Here is a 15,782-nt window from a genome sequence, read left to right on the forward strand (position 1 = left end):
TGCCTTCCGTGTGTGCCTCCACGACGCATGCGCGAGAATATGACGCAGATCCGGCGTTCGGACAGATGACCCAGAAGTGATTTGTTTACAATCAGAGGAAGACGCGCGTATCTCAGCTGTTGGATTCTACATTGATCGTGCTTTAGGTCTCGGCGTAGTGCTCAAAATGGGGTTAGAGTGGCATTTCATGGATTCCCGAACCCCGGCGCTAAGTCATATTCTCGCGCATGCGTCGTGGAGGCACACGCGGAAGGCAATAACAAGCTGGATAAAGGTGTTATTTAGATTTTTTTTTGCGCACAAAAACTATTGTCGTCGCATCGTAAGATTATTGTAGAGTCACTGTGGTGAGATGGACTTTGTAACGACATTTTAAGTGCCTTTTATCGGTCTTGGGAGTATAAGTGTACTGAATGCCAATGGAGGCCTATCTGAAGCCTTTCTCAGCCATCAGCTTTCAACAAAAATATCTTAATTTGTGTTCCGAATATGAACGGAGGTCTTACGGGAGTCCAACGACATGAGGGTGAGTAATTAATGACAGAATTTTCATTTTTGGGTGAACTAACCCTTTAATGAAACTAACTTTTGGGTGAACTATCCCTTTAAGTCTGCTTCCCACATACTGGAACGTGTTTAGGTATGCTCAGTAGTTTTGCTTTACAAAACAGATTGACAAGTAATGATGTAAAGTTCACTCGAAAAAGTTGCAGTCTATTTGACTTTTTTGCTATGTAGTCATATTTATTTTGAAATGAAGATTTCATGTTCCCTAATTACCTGACTATCACAAACTAACCACGCTCGTTTCCTAAAGATAAAGCCAAGTTGCATGAGAATGCTGTCACTTTTTTTCTTTCATATATTCATATATTCTCTGGACGGTGGTCATGTGAAACATGACGCACGCTCATAGGCTGACGCTTTCCTCTCGTTTAACGGCTGTAAAGGTGTGGGTTCATTTCCTGACCCTTTCCGCGCGTGCAGCATCATCTCACAGGCTGTTGCATCCTCCTGAGGGAACGTCGGCGCTCTTCACAGCCTGCACACCACACCGATCTCTGATTCGCAATCTGGGTAATAGGCTACTACTCATTCATTTGCGAGCTCGGATGTGTTATATTGTCTCTCGCAGAATACACGCGGCACTTCGCAAGGAATATACGGAATTACAGCCGCAACAAATGATGATGTGACAGGCATCCGTTCAGATAGATAATAAAAGCTAGCTGTTCAGTGGACGCTGCATTTCTGCTAACGAAGCAAAGCCTCAGACGATCCTTTCCCAGATGAACAGTTACAGTAGTGTTCACTACTGACAGACAGCAGTCATTTGGAATAATACCCTGCGCCCTACACACATTCTGGGAGGAGGAGAAACAGGTTTAAGGTAACTGCAATATCCTGACATGCACTTGTACTGAAATGGTTTGATTTGGGTTATGCAGTCTAATGTAAGTGTTAAAGTGGCAATTCAATATGTAAATTTATCCGGTTGTGAATTTTGGTGCATGCTCTTTGCAACAAAAAAATATATATATATATCTTTATTTCTTACACACACAAAGTAAGAAGACATTCAACAGCTATGAAAGTGGGATCACTATCCAGAACCTTTGGACACAATAGCTACACATAATTGTTGCCCACTTGTTCAAGTTGTTGTATGCTTCGTGCAGGGCATATGCAATAATGAATTGTTATGAATTATGCTGTTCTGTTGTATGCATTTTGCAATTATGAAGGTGAGAGAACCCTAAAATCCGGTGATTCTGGCACTCTAGGCAAGATATAACATGGTCACCATATCCACACACACACAAAAGCATAATTATGTTGAAACCTTTTTTGACAGTACTAGATTTTGTTGCATTTAAGATCTATGTGTAAAGTATATATCTTTTTTATTTATATTTCAAATATATATATATATATATTTGTATAAAGTTATTACATTGTGCCAGAATTTTCTGATTTTGTTTTGTTTGTTTGTTTCTACTGTATTAGGCCGGATTTATCAAAGACAGATAGATAGACAGACAGATAGGCATAGTGTATATTTCATTTTTGTGACATCTGAGCTTAATAGTTGTCAGATGTCTCATGCAAAGCTATAGCTTTTGGCCACAAAGTCATGTTTTCCAGAGGGGGAAGCATATGTTGTCTGTTTCTAGCAGACACGACACATACACAGATGCTGTTTTAGTGGAGACATGATTTCTAGGCCAGTGATGCTCTATCTGCCAAGGGGGCCTGGCGTGTTTGGATCTGCTTTTCAACTGTTTGTTTTGCTGGATTTATATGGCAAACTCTCCAGCAGTGTGCTCTTGGCAGATGTACTGCTTGAGGGAGCCTGTTTGCTTCAATGTGAGTCGACTTGACAAGGAAGAGCCCATCAAGTGCTTTTCTGGGAAAAATCCTTGTCTGTTGCAAGAAATGCGGTTGAAAGCTAAAGGGCGATGATGACACATGTACATGAACATGATGTAATACTACTATATGGTAAAAAGAGAAATTGGTGGAAGATAGTTTGATTATGTAGTGTCATTAACTGCTTGCAGAACCATAAACTTGGTTTTCAATGGCAGATTCTTAAACTTTTATCTTTGACAAAATCCACACAACTAGTTAACTTTGACATTAAAGTAATAGTAATCTTACCTATATGGTATAAATGGACAGGATTGCATTTATACTCTTCGACAAAGACAACGGAGTGATGATATTCCTCTTTTCTCTGTTCATTTTTGAAATCCATGCAACTGTCCCAGATTTAGACATAAATATATTCTCTCCATACACAGCAGAGATGAGTGCTTTTTGAAGAGAATGGGGTGAAAAATCCTTCCTTCACTACCTGGCTAAATGGCCTGGTGATGGAAAAATATTGTTACAGGAATGATATTTGAATAATTGAAAAGGGCCGACTTTAAAATTGCAGGCTTGCCATGATTTCAAGTGCAAAGTTAGAGGCTTCCTCACCGAAATATTCATGCCATTATTTAACAGTCAGGAGAAGGGATTCATTCAAAAATGATCAGAGCTCCTGCCTCTCCATTTCATAGCACGAGAACCGGCTCTGCACGGCTGCGGAGGAGAGATTCATTTTAATAATGAAGAAGGACGTTCACCTTACTATCTCCCCACAGCGTTGTTATAAGTGACATCATAGATCAGGCCGACAAGCTGTCAAGAGAAACCTCTCAGCGTTGTGATTGCGGCGGTTTCTGTTTGTTGCTGACTTATGTAGCACACATCAAAAACAAATTACATTGTGTTTATGAGGGAGCAGAGCACACGGCATCTGAGTCATCAGCTCGGTATTGCTTGAGCTATCCAAAGAGAGAAGTGTAATACTTATTGCCGAGTTGGACGTGCACACTTGACTGCGTTGACATTTGCACTTGATTTGACTCACGCTATGTAAACAATGATTCAAAAAGTTAATTTTTCTCCGGAATGAACCCATTAGCATTGCAGCTTTGCTGTAGGTTGTTTTGAGTTTTTGTCAGTGATCATGTCTGAAATGTGGGAACACATTTTATGACTATTTGTCAAATTTTTTTTTTTTTTTTTTTTTAAATGTTGTTTTTGATCCTGAAATAGTTGTCTGCTCGTAAATGTCAAGTCAAATGTATTTGTGAAGTGCTTTTCACCATATGCAAAAAAGCAGCTTTACAGAAAATCATGATAGTAATGTTTATAATATCTTATATTCATACCGCATATAGCAGATTAGAGCTGGGTGATAATATACATTTCACAATGATTCAAGCAATCAAGCTTCTATGTAAGCAAATGTGCATTTATTTATTTTTTGCAATATAATAGAACTGTATTGCCACAATACTGATAAATCAATATAACTACATCAAAACTATGTTTTGCTACTTTTGCTAACATCTTTTATTTCTTTAAGAGCTTTGATTTTTTTGTATTATCATCTCTGAACATGAAATAAAAAAGCAGAATGCTTTTGTATGTAAAGATATACCGATCAGGCATAACATTATATTATTTAACATTTATTAAGTGAACATTTTGTCCTCACAGTTGATGTGTAGCAGGAAAAACGGGCAAGCGTAAGGATTTGAGCGAATTTGACAAGAGCCAAATTGTAATGGCTAAACGACTGGGTCAGAGCATCTCCAAAACTGCAGCTCTTGTGGGGTGTTCCCGGTCTGCAGTGATCAGTATCTATCAAAAGTGGTCCAAGGAAGGAACAGTGATGAACCGGCGACACGGTCATGGGCGGCCAAGGCTCATTGATGCATGTGGGGAGCGAAGGCTGGCCTGTGTGGTCTGATCAAACAGACAAGATACTGTAGCTCAAATTGCTCAAGAAGTTAATGCTGGTTCTGATAGAAAGGTGTCAGAATACACAGTGCATCACAGTTTGTTGCTTATGGGGCTGCATAGCCGCAGACCAGTCAGGGTGCCCATGATGACCCCTGTCCACCAACGAAAGTGCCAACAGTGGGCACGTGAGCATCAGAATTGGACCACGGAGCAATGGAAAGAAGGTGGTCTGGTCTGATGACTCACGTTTTCTTTTACATCACGTGGATGGCCGGGTGCGTGTGCATCACTTACCTGGGGAACACATGGCACCAGAATGCACTATGGGAAGAAGGCAAGCCGGAGGAGGCATTGTGATGCTTTGGGCAATGTTCTACTGGGCAACCTTGGGTCCTGCCATCCATGTGGATGTTACTTTGACACGTACCACCTACCTAAGCATTGTTGCAGACCATGTACACCTGTCCATGGAAACAGTATTCCCTTGTGGCTGTGGCCTCTTTCAGTAGGATAATGTGTCCTGCCACAAAGCGTAAATGGTTCAGGAACGGTTTGAGGAGCACAACAAAGAGTTTGAGGTGTTGACTTGGCCTCCAAATTCCCCAGATCTCAATCCAATCGAGCATCTGTGGGATGTGCTGAACAAACAAGTCCGAACCATGGAAGCCCCACCTTGCAACTTACAGGACTTAAAGGATCTGCTGCTAACATCTTAGTGCCAGATGCCACAGAACACCTTCAGGGGTCTAGTGCAGTCCATGCCTTGATGGGTCAGGGCTGTTTTGGCAGCAAAAGGGGGACCAACACAATATTAGGAAGGTGGTCATAATGTTATGCCTGATCGTTGTATATATATATATATATATATATATATATATATACACACACATATACAGTACTTATTTTCTACACAGAGTACACGTGTATGTATGTATGTATGTAAATACATGTGTGTATGCGTGTGTGTGTGTGTGTGTGTGTGTGTGTGGAAAATAAGAATATATATATATATATATATATATATATATATATATATATATATATATATATATATATATATATATATATATATATATATATATATATATATATATATATATATATATATATATATATACACTTACCTAAAGGATTATTAGGAACACCTGTTCAATTTCTCATTAATGCAATTATCTAATCAACCAATCACATGGCAGTTGCTTCAATGCATTTAGGGGTGTGGACGTGTGGTCCTGGTCAAGACAATCTCCTGAACTCCAAACTGAATGTCAGAATGGGAAAGAAAGGTGATTTAAGCAATTTTGAGCGTGGCATGGTTGTTGGTGCCAGACGGGCCGGTCTTAGTATTTCACAATCTGCTCAGTTACTGGGATTTTCACGCACAACCATTTCTAGGGTTTACAAAGAATGGTGTGAAAAGGGAAAAACATCCAGTAGGCGGCAGTCTTGTGGGCGAAAATGCCTTGTTGATGCTAGAGGTCAGAGGAGAATGGGCCGACTGATTCAAGCTGATAGAAGAGCAACTTTGACTGAAATAACCACTCATTACAACCGAGGTATGCAGCAAAGCATTTGTGAAGCCACAACACGCACAACCTTGAGGCGGATGGGCTACAACAGCAGAAGACCCCACCGGGTACCACTCATCTCCACTACAAATAGGAAAAAGAGGCTACAATTTGCACGAGCTCACCAAAATTGGACAGTTGAAGACTGGAAAAATGTTGCCTGGTCTGATGAGTCTCGATTTCTGTTGAGACATTCAGATGGTAGAGTCAGAATTTGGCGTAAACAGAATGAGAACATGGATCCATCATGCCTTGTTACCACTGTGCAGGCTGGTGGTGGTGGTGGTGTAATGGTGTGGGGGGATGTTTTCTTGGCACACTTTAGGCCCCTTAGTGCCAATTGGGCATCGTTTAAATGCCACGGCCTACCTGAGCATTGTTTCTGACCATGTCCATCCCTTTATGACCACCATGTACCAATCCTCTGATGGCTACTTCCAGCAGGATAATGCACCATGTCACAAAGCTCGAATCATTTCAAATTGGTTTCTTGAACATGACAATGAGTTCACTGTACTAAAATGGCCCCCACAGTCACCAGATCTCAACCCAATAGAGCATCTTTGGGATGTGGTGGAACGGGAGCTTCATGCCCTGGATGTGCATCCCACAAATCTCCATCAACTGTAGATGCTATCCTATCAATATGGGCCAACATTTCTAAAGAATGCTTTCAGCACCTTGTTGAATCAATGGCACGTAAAATTAAGGCAGTTCTGAAGGCGAAAGGGGGTCAAACACAGTATTAGTATGGTGTTCCTAATAATCCTTTAGGTGAGTATATATATATGTGTTAGGGGTGCTCCGATCGATCGGCAACCGATCATGATCGGTCGATAATCGCTTTGGGATGGTTGATCGGCGGTCTCCAAAAAGGCCGATCTCATGAACCGATCGCATGCTGACGACACATAAACCCCGCGCCTGCTGTGAGAGCTAGGGCATAATATGCAGCGACACCGTCTCATTCTCTTTCCAGTGCGGGTAAAATAATTATAATGCTGAAGGTGAGGTACAATTCATATTTCTATATTAGATAACTTTCGCAGTCATTTGAAAACGTTCTGTGGGACATAAGTTCACAAACAGCGCGCGTGAATCACAGCGTGCGCGCGCGCTCTCTCTCCCTTTCAAAATGCTCAAATGGCTTCACATCAGCGCATCGCATCTGCACTAAAATCGAGGTGCTCAGTTGACACAGGATTTGCCACTTTGCACAATCGAGGCAGTGTCGCATTGTCACTAAAGTTTATCATTTGCATTTATTTTTAAGTCTTGCCAGTGTTCAAACCGCACTCGCGCGCACGGTCTGGACACACACACACACACACACACACACACACACACACACACACACACACACACACACACACAGGCCATCTCACAAAAAGCTTGCGAGTACAAAGTGCGCTGAAATGGTCAGATACACACATATGTATGTACTAAATGACCGTCTTGACGAGTATGCACGTAAACCCCGTCGTGACTCGCGAGTGAACATTTGTGCAACTGCATGTAACCGTAACCGTGTTCACTCTTAAAGTGACAGCTGTCGAATAAACTGCTGCTGTCTCTGAGTTTCTCTTTGTCTTGTGTTGAACCTTTATGACACCCACTGCTCTTGAATGACTAACTTTTGCAACCTTAAGTGTAAGGATGAATCTAATTTAATTTATTCAGGGAAGACCAATATTAATTTACATTTGATTTCTTATTAAATGTCTTTAGTATTTCTTACCTCAATACTAATGTTAGACCTACCTGAAAAATTGTTTTTAAAAACAAAAATGCACTGCATGATCAAATATTTAGGTGAGAATTATATACATTTATTATATACATTTATTTGGGAAAGATGGCCTACAATAGTCTTAAGTTATCTCATTTTCTAAAATAAACACTTGGTGGTTCTTCAAGATCTTGACTCAGTTAATTTAGAGTTAGTTTCATTTCTACAAATGGTGCAAACTCTGCAAGATTATAGATAAAAGATTGCCATTCTGTGATCGGCAGTGATCGGCAATCGGCAGATCATGATCTTGGTGATCGGTAATCGGTGATCGGCCCCAAAAATGCTGATCGGAGCATCTCTAATATATGTGTGTGTGTGTGTGTGTGTGTATAAGTATATGTAAGTGTGTATGAGTGTTTATGTATGTATTTATGTATATGTGTGTGTGTATGTGTGTGTGTGTGTGTGTGTGTGTGTGTGTGTGTGTGTGTGTGTGTGTGTGTGTGTGTGTGTGTGTGTGTGTGTGTGTGTGTGTGTGTGTGTGTGTGTGTGTGTGTGTGTGTGTGTGTGTGTGTGTGTGTGTGTGTGTGTGTGTGTGTGTGTGTGTGTGTGTGTTAACCGTAAGTGGGTTTTTTTTTTTTTACAGCACATTGTGCTGATCAATATCACACTGATTGACGCAGTAAAGTATTTGTGCATGGATTGTATCTGTCACCTTAAACCATGAGCATCATGTCCGTCAAAATTTCTTTAAAAAAATCAATTTTTGATAGTCTCTTTTTGTGCTTTAAATAAACGCCAGTGAATTAAGTGGGGTAGCGGCAATTGCTGAATAAGAACCCAGTCAGCAGCTGCTTTATAGCCTGACATCTGAAGCTGTCTCTTGATTTGTCCTTGGGGCGGGATGTGCATGCTGGCCGTCCATAAATCAGGGAGCAGAGACCCACTGGCATACAAGCCCAGCTAGAGAGAGAAGCTAAAACTAAAGCTGCATCAGACATTATAGATTTAGATATAGAATGTTGTGTTTTTTACGATTTTAGATTTGATGTCTTGGAAAAGAAAAGTGGAAAACAGAACAAGAATTTGAAGCATATCTCTCTTTTTAAATCAATCCAAGAGACATTAACATTGAATGACCAGGATCTTCAGAATTGTGTAAAATGAAGCTGGGAACAAGGAACTTAGCAAGCTCTCTCTTATTATTGGTTTCACACCAAAACTCGAATCTCAGCGAATCTCCAAAACTCTCATTGTCACCAGAGACATGGGCTCCGAGTCTGATCTGATAAAACTCAAGAGTCAGTCACTCCTGTGATTCCTTTAAATAGTTCCTTAAATATCTCTCATTGACTGTGTCAGAGCCCATTGAGCTAAACTGAGTGGTTCTATACATCAGGGAGTATTTAATATATGCATGTAAAGTGCTTCTTACAGCTGTCAGCTACTTGATATTATTAACTGCCACTTATCCAAAATGACTTACAGGACAGTATTTCCAGAGCAATCTGGTGTTAAAGACATAGTTCACCCAAAATTCTATCATTTACTCACCTTAATGTTGTTCCAACCCTGTATGGCTTATTATATTTTGAAAAATGTCTCCATGATTTCTTTATCCATACAAAGAAAGTCAATGGGGTTTCTTTTCTATAGATTTTTTTCATACAGGTCTGGAATGACAGGGTGAGTAAATGATGACAGAATGCTCATTTATTTGACAGATTATAGCATCAGAGTTTTATCCCACACTGATGTTTAAGAAATATTATTATTAATGGGTCTGGTCTGAAAAGGAATACAATCCACATTTTTTAAAGAAAAACTCTACAATGACCTGTGATAAGAAAATGCATTAATATAAAGCCTTTGACTTGCAATTCAGTTCTACTTTCATCTCCCAAAGAGAAGCTGAACATGATCTCTCTAAATCCTTTAAGAAACCAGCCTAATGTAAGAGAATTCTCCACAATGTAAAAAAGGATTATGAGAAAAATTAAGCTGAATGGGATTTGATTTCCGTCTCTCTTCTCTTATTATACCCCGTGGTTAAAGTGTATGGTATAAAGGCTAGAACCGCAATTAGAGTAAATGAAAGCTTGGACTGTTCCAATAATGGTCTTTTGGGCTGTCCATACAGAGTGCGATCTCAGCTCTTTGCAAGTTATTTTCTATTAGCGCCACGCTGCTGTGTTTTGTTGCAAAGCTGGTGAAATCATAAGGCATGAAAATTAGAATGTTGAGGTAAATTAGCTGTTTGATAGTAGGAGGCCGGTCGATCAGTGCTAGTCATTTAGATGTAGCATTTTCTTAACCATAGGGCATTTATTTTGTCCTGTTTAGCTTGCTCAGTCACACAAACTGTTTTTGTGCCACTTTAAATAGTGATATATGAGCTTATTTACACTGAGAAAACAAAACAACACTCCTGCTGAAAAGACCACAGTAGTTGCTCACCAGCATACTGAATGTTGTTTTGGATGTTGGTGGCTTCTGAACTAGGCTAACCAACAAGATTAGAACGAATCGCACTACATAAACCAGACTGGACTAGCATGGAAATTCATACTGCAACCGTCCCTGTGTCTGAATATGCCTACTTCCATATTATATAATAGGCGATAAACAGTATGTGAGTTGAGTAGTATGTTCGAATTCATAGTATATTATAAAACAGTAGTAGACAAAATGTACCCATATGACTTACTACTTCCGCCGTGATTCTGAAGTGTGCGTCCACTGGACACTTTGCGATCCCATGAGGATTTGTGAATGGCAGTGAAGCAATGCAACTGACGCCATAGATCACATGACAGTGACAACACGCCGGATACTACCAACATACTATATAGAACATACTTTTAAAAATCGTGAAGCAACTTTCGAACCAAATGTAGTAAAATATGAAGTTAGGACACTGCGTTGGTCTTTGCACTTTGCATTCTAGTATCAACTTTGCTAATCTTATTAAAATTCGGATTATAACTCTTATTAATGTTCTTTGTGTTTAGTATGTAATCCAACCAGGTGATGTGTTCATCATTTGCTTTTGTTGAGCAAAAATAGCAGCTTTCCAGTGAGTATTCATTGAAATTTTATTTTGCTAATATGTAGTTATATGACAGCCTCTTGTTTGGAGACATTAATGCAAAATCTTTACACTATTATAAAGTTAAATGTTTTTCCGTCATGTTTAAAGCTGCTGTCCGTAACTTTTTTTTGTGTTCAAGATTTGCAAAGATCATAAAATGATAATGTACAACATGAATCCATTTTCCAAACCGTGTTTTTGTCTTACCCTGAATCATTATGGTATACTTATAATAAATGTTTATATTGGGACTATTTCAAACCAGACTGGTAGGAACCGCTGCGGAGGAGCACAGTCCCTGCGTGACTCGCCATAGACATAAACAGAGAAGTTGCTCCGGCTGCAATGTTCTTCCGCAAGACGCATGCAGTTCTGTTTATTAACCGCTAGAGCGCAAAAAGTTACGGACTGCAGCTTTAAGTAAGGGATAATCCATGGCTAGCTGTGCATTAAACGATTTTAATGCACGATGTGGAGGTAAAGAACCGCCCAACGTGAAGTGTTTGATGCACTGCTAGCTATGGATTATCCCACTTATACCATGGTGATTTGCCAGCATTGATGATTTGAAGCTGTTGTTGATGTTTGCAGGACAATATTTGACCGGAAGGGTAAAATTGATGGTTATTTTTGTCAGTTACGGCTCGTTGTATCTTGTATTTTGCCTGCTTTGAATCAGACACAGAGATAAAGTAGTGAGAAAGATTACATTTATTTGAATTAATTATCTAGGCAGAGAGAGAGATTCATACCTGCATCTGTTAAATGTTTCTCTCTATTATCAATGAAGCTATTAGTTTAATTACTTCAAAATAATGATGTAACCGCCTCGTTGCTGAGAAATATAATGTAGTGATTGAGTACACTGTAAACCTGAATAAGTTGAGCCAACTCAAAAAATTTGAGGTCATCAGTTATGATGTTCCCAATTTTAAGTATGCAGAACTATCAAGTTTTGAGTTTGTTGTACTCATGCATGTTAATTGCTCCTAACTTGAAGTACCGAGTACCTAACTGAGAACTAACATTTTGATAGAAATTAACATAAAAGGTTTTGTTAATTAACTTTTATATTTTGAGTTTTTATCAATCAAGTTATTTCACTGTAAACCCTAATAAGTTAAGAAATATTTTGCTAGCTATAACAAACTAATTGATGATGACAACTAAAATGCCAACTTGCTAATTTGCTAACATGTTAAAAATAGCATGGTAGCACTTACTAAATGAGTACAGCAGCTTAAAACATGCAACTTACCTGCTCTCAAACCGGAGCATGCACCACTTGTCACAATATAATTCTCCAAAAACCCACATTAACAGAAACTCTTCTAAATTAGCATAACAAAACATTAATCACGACTAAATCTCCCTTACCATTAATCTTACACACAAAAAACATTATATAACACTTCATTTTAGCATTTACTCTCCCTTTTGAGTGCCATGGGCAAAGCATGCTGGGAAATAAAAAATCCCAGCCCAGTTTCAGTTACACTTAAATTAGTTTAAATTAAAGGAAATTAGTTCATACGACTCAAAACAATGAAACACTTCAGTTTGCTTGAAATATATCAGTGCTGTGAACTCAAAAGAAAAGGAATGTTCTAAATACTCACAACAGTTCATTTAACTGAACTAATTTGTTTAATTTAAGTTTGTCCTACTCAAACCAATTAAGTATTTTGAGTATTAGGGTTTACAGTGGTGTAGCTATTTTATTACTAAAAATCGCAGGGCAGCGTTGATAAGTTTCTGTGTTCCTGAATGTTTCTGTGTCTGCACAGCGCGATCTCCGCTAAGTAAGGTATATGTGTGTGCGCTTCAATGTAAACAGCACTTTAATATAGAATGGTGATTAAACTGACTTGGAACTACTTGTGCATTAAAGGCGTTTATTGCACACCTTCCAGCCAGACTATAGTATAATATGATATGATTTTACTTTCCACATTGCATACATATTTGTGACCCTGGACCCCAAAACCAGTCATAAGAATCTTCTTTTTTTTATTGAGATGTATACATCATCTGAAAGCTGAATAAATAAGCTTTCCATTGATGTATGGTTTGTTAGGATATGACCGAGATATGGTCAAGATACAACTATTTGAAAATCTGGAATTTGAGGGTGCAAAAAAAATGGAATATTGAGAAAATCGCCTTTAAAGTTGTCCAAATGAAGTCCTTAGCAATGCATATTACTACTAATAATATATTTTTGATATATTTACGGTAGGAAATGTACAAAATATCTTCATGAAACATGACCTTTACTTAATATCTTAATGATTTTAGATTTTTTTGGTAACACTTTACAATAAGGTTCATTAGTTTACATTAGTTAGCTACATTAGTTAACATGAACTAATAATGAACTGGACTTATAAACCATTTATTTATCTTTGTTAATGATAATTTCAACATTTACTAATGCAACATCTTGCTAACATTAGTTAATGCACTGTGAACTAACATGAACAAACCATGAACAGCTGGATTTTTATGAACTAACATTAACAAAGATTAACTAATGCTGAACAGAGGTGTTGTTCATGGTTAGTTCATGTTAACTAATGCATTAACTAATGTTAACTAATACAACCTTATTGTAAAGTGTTACCGATTTTTTTAATGATCGATCATTTTGACCCATACAATGTATTGTTGACTATTGCCACAAATACATAAGTGCGACTTATGACTGGTTTTGTGGTCCAGGGTCACATTTGTGTCATAAACATTTGGAACCACCACAGCTATATTGGGCCTGTGCAGTCAGACAGATAAGAGGTCAGTTAGAGCTGCCAGATAAAAAGTCCATAAATGTTCTGGAGCAAAGGCAGGAAGGACAGACACCACACACTACCAGAGCACCGAGGGGGAAGTGTCATCATGTGGTTATTTAAAAAGAAGCAGAGGGGAAGCTAAGGAAGTGAGAAGAGTCATATTGTTTTTGAGGCAAGGAGACAAAAAGAGAAAGTAGATGAGAAACCCGAGCAGGTGAGATGAAGTGAGCAGATGACAAGAGCTCTATAATGTTCACAAGATCTAAAGGTGTCTGTAAAGATGCAATGCCGCATAAAGCCAGGTATAAATATAGCAATACATATATAAACTTAGCAAAAAAAAGTGTTAAATATTTTTATAAACAAAAAACGATTCAACAACTGAGACTGAGAAATTTCACAGACATTTGATAAACAGAAATGGAATGAATCCCTGAACAAAGGGGGGAGGGGGGAGGATCAATATCAAAAGTAACAGTCAGTATGTGCATGTGGTTATACGTGGTTTGCCACTGCAAGGACGATCAGCTGTCCTTCCTGTCTCCCTTTAGCACTGTCTTAGGCGTCTTACATTGCAGTTTATTGCTCTGTCCACATCTGCTGTCCTCATGCCTCCCTGCAGCAGCCAATGACTTGTTCACGCAGGTTTCTTCAAGCGTCTTGGAGATAGGCCTGTCGCAATAATCAATATATCGATATATCACACAATATATATACATGACCTCAATCATTTTTTGTGATGCAATATATCGTCCATTATGTTTACATGATAATGAATGTCACCAACATTTTACTCGATTGTGCTGCAATCTTGTATGTTTTCCGTGATGGAGGTGTTCTCGGCCGCAGTTCCTTCATACACAGAGCAGTTATCGAAAGGTAAAAAAAAGGCGCCATTTGAGGGGTTATAGTGTTTTGCTGACAACTACTGACAGTTTGGAAGAATAAGCCCAAATGGACTCGATTTCAAAGCCACAATCCGCTGTTCTGGTGCACATATAAATGTCAATGCAGAATGACGAGTGTTAAAGCCGTTTCACAAGGGAAAATTTTTATTTACTATTTATTCAATTTTTTTTTTATTTTATTTCGGATAATATATTTTTTACCCTTAATTTCCATGATCTAAAGAATTAAAAGGTTGTCATGTGAAAGTGTAGGTCTACTTGCATTATTATGCTGTTATATTAGGATAATATATTCAGTGGCATAAAATAGTCTTAAAATGACAATAATATCGTTTATCGCAATTATTTCTGGGACGATATATCGCAAAACAAAAAGTAGTTATCGTGACAGGCCTACTTGGAGACGTTGCCGCAGTTCTTCTGGATTTAGTCGTTCTGTTTTTTCGGTTTCTTCATGTAATCCAAGATAGACTCTCTGATAGATCAGATCTCTGACTGTTGTCAGACTCCATGTGCATACCAAAATCTCACTGGATTTTCACAATTAATTGCAAAAGGAATGTTTGGAAATGTAAACTGATATTTCCTTCGGACACACTACAGCAAAATATATAAATAACTGGCTTAAAAACATTTTTTGTGTGAAAATACTACGTAATAGTATTATGTATATGCTATGTAATGTAAATTCATGTCCCAGTTACACTTAATGTTGTCACATTTTCCTGGTTAAATAAAGATTACATAAAAAAGAAAAAACAAATATAAATCAATTTTTTTTTTTTACAAGAACTATGTAATTAATGTTCTATTCATTAAAACTCTCATTGTTAGTTTTTTTTAAGCATTTTTACATTTATTCCACAATAATAACTAAAGGCACAATTTAAACAATATATTTGATTAGTGAACTGATGTTTAACTGTTCTTTTTATAGTCAACTTATTTTCATCAGTTATCAAACTTGGTAAACACTGATCACAGACGAAGATGTAGCCTACCTTTAATTTCCCCAAGCTTATTGCTCACTAAAAATCCCTATAGTCATCATGTTTTCAGTCCATTTCAAGTTTGATTTTGACGTAACATAAAACGGTGATATCTAAATGTTTAGTTTTTTACTTACTTTTTTAGTTAGTCTAACGTTAACGGCATAATTTTGTTCATTCAGACCGATTGTTCATTCAGACCGATCATTCAGACCGATTTTGTTCATTCAGACCGATTAGAACACGCACGAAAACAAGAGGCAGAATTTATGGCACAAACCAATCATATCCAATCATTGCGTGATGGAGGTAGTCTTCTCTGACATGACTTTCCACCTTTCATTCTCAATTACCCCCCCCCCCCCCCCCCCCAACTTTACCTGCAAATGTATATATATGTATATAT

The 15,782-nt window shown here is 38.2% G+C and overlaps 1 protein-coding gene across 1 annotated transcript in view; it reads left to right on the top strand.

Annotated features, from left to right (window-relative positions):
- Window positions 1-1,022: 1,022 nt before the first annotated feature.
- The window catches only part of fam163aa (family with sequence similarity 163 member Aa), a 33,867-nt gene continuing 19,107 nt past the window's right edge, over window positions 1,023-15,782 (top strand). The window contains exon 1 of the mRNA XM_079819082.1: window positions 1,023-1,390. The gene's annotated coding sequence lies outside the window, so the exon portion shown is untranslated. The remainder of the gene's footprint in view (window positions 1,391-15,782) is intronic.

Source organism: Gobio gobio, assembly GCF_949357685.1.
Source record: "Gobio gobio genome assembly, chromosome: 6".
NCBI lineage: Eukaryota > Metazoa > Chordata > Actinopteri > Cypriniformes > Gobionidae > Gobio > Gobio gobio.